Here is a 237-nt window from a genome sequence, read left to right on the forward strand (position 1 = left end):
GACGCAGGGCCCCGCGGGGGGAGGCCGCTCTCTGCCCGCCCCGGTGCTCTCACTGTCGGGGAGAGAGAGAGCGGTGTGCCGGTGCCGGAGGGGCTGGAGCTGTGGGGGGCTATTTTGAAATGTGCACCCCCCCACCCTCACTCTCTCTCTCTCTCTCTCCATTACACACACACACAAACACACACACACACACACACACACACACACACACACACCTGCTCGGAACCATGACAGAAG

This window comes from Pleuronectes platessa, chromosome 3 (genome assembly GCF_947347685.1).
Source record: "Pleuronectes platessa chromosome 3, fPlePla1.1, whole genome shotgun sequence".
Lineage (NCBI taxonomy): Eukaryota > Metazoa > Chordata > Actinopteri > Pleuronectiformes > Pleuronectidae > Pleuronectes > Pleuronectes platessa.